The sequence below is a fragment of the Agrilus planipennis genome, unplaced genomic scaffold, assembly GCF_000699045.2.
Source record: "Agrilus planipennis isolate EAB-ADULT unplaced genomic scaffold, Apla_2.0 scaffold57, whole genome shotgun sequence".
Lineage (NCBI taxonomy): Eukaryota > Metazoa > Arthropoda > Insecta > Coleoptera > Buprestidae > Agrilus > Agrilus planipennis.
Window position 1 is genome coordinate 535,035 of NW_020438879.1, and position 2,090 is coordinate 537,124.

Below are 2,090 nucleotides of genomic sequence, written 5' to 3' on the forward strand. Positions count from 1 at the left end.
TTACTAATTTCTGAGATAATTACAGTTTTAGTGAAAAATTTGACATTTTCCTTCATATCCATAATTTTCGTGGATGAAAAATAACCGATAAATCATTCATTTTGTGGAAATTTGAGTTTTCTTCAAAAAGGTCCTTATAGTGAATCAAATACGATTCATAATTTCTAAGATACTTGCAGTTTCTTTCTTAGGCATATATCGTGATCTGTTTAGCAATTCAAACAAATGCCTTGCACATTGATCGATCGAGTTCTTTGATTTGATTTGAAACTATACTGGTACATAAACTCTTAAGTATTATTGTAATTATTATAATAACCATTAGTTTGTTTAAAAAAAATAGTATCAAATTAAATTTTCTACAAAATAAATCTATTATTTTTCATCCATGAAAAGTAAGGATATGAAGAAAAATGTCAAATTTTTCACTAGAACTGCAATTATCTTACAAATTAAGGATGGTTCATAATTTACTATGAGGACCTTTTTTGAAGAAAATTGAAATTCCTACAAAATGAATGACTCATCGATTATTGTGCAACCATAAAAAGTATGGATATGAAGAAAAATAACAATCTTTTTACTAAAACTGCAATTATCTCAGAAATTAATAAATAATCATACATAATTTGCTATAAGGAGTTTTTCCGTAGAGAATGGAATTTCCAATCAAATTGAGTCCAATTTTTTTAAACGTTTTGAACGTTGACCCAGTTTAAGGAGCCTAAGATATCGACTCAAATTTTTTTCCCTTGACACAGCTTCTTCTTTTAGTATAATGAACAATATTTTTGATAATTAAAGAAATTTGTATTTTCGGCCCGCCCTACTGTACAATGTAATTGAAATTAAGAAACAAATCTTAGACAAGTAATTATCTAAAGTTAACGATTGCTTATGCTTGTCATTTACGCAATTGAAGAGTTTTTTGATTTGTTTTTATCTACTGCTTTCTTATTTGCTTTACAGCCTATGTAAACGCCAATCGAGTGAAGTTAAATACGCAATACCTACCAATGACGATGATAATAATAATAATAGTCTTCTATCAGGATAATTGGCATATCCTGTAACCGATACGCACCTTTCAATTCAATGAATAGGTAGCGGCAAATGCGGTACCTACTTACAAAAAAAAATCAACACCCGCATCATGTCCCGGCAAAGGCCTTTAAAGGCCGAAAACCTCGAACAAAAGACATTCCGAAATGTAGTCGACTTCTGAAAAATGAAACTAGCAATTCTCTTTGCAACCACTTGACACACGTAACATACATACATATTATGTTGTACCTGGTTGTCTGTCTGTATCCACGTTTGTTTGTTATTACATACAAACGTTCTTGCAAGTCGCAAATATCATTTAGCATTCTAGACTCCGTGGAGTTAAACTTATTTACACAGTACATACGTTCGCGGATACATTCAAATACACATTAGAAAATCAGTAGCGTGGAATGAATTTTTAAACTCACGATAATAAAAAATAGTCAATTATCAATTTAACGACACTATTATGTCGTAGAATGAATATTCCGGCTATTCGCTATGTGCAAAAGTGACTGTGGCGCTGTCTGTGGCCAATTTTCAAACTTCTCAGTGAGAAAAATACGTTTAAGCTAAATTAAATACATTTAAAATAAAATAGTTTTGTTGGAAAAATATCATAATATTTAAACTAGTCAAGGAGGAGTGGTTATATAATAATAATAATAATGAATAAAATTATTCGAACTAGGTTTTTTGAAGATAACTTATTCTATTAAATTTAATCCTCAAACAATTCTGAAAGATAAAGCTTTGGCCGTTCTTCATGTCATGAGAATTGAAGAATTAGATGGTTGTGACCATTTTGATTAGGTGCAGTGTTATCAGGCAAACTTCAGTTACTTTATCACCTTATAAAGTAGAATTAAAGGCAAGTTAATTCTGATTAAATGTAAATAAGGTTATGATAATATAAGATTAGAAAATTATTCGTCAATCTAATTTCTAATTAGTCTAACATTCATACGAAAATTTATTCATTTTATCAATGTCTAATTTTTTATAGCTCAATAGAGAACTATGTATATTTAAAAATTATATTT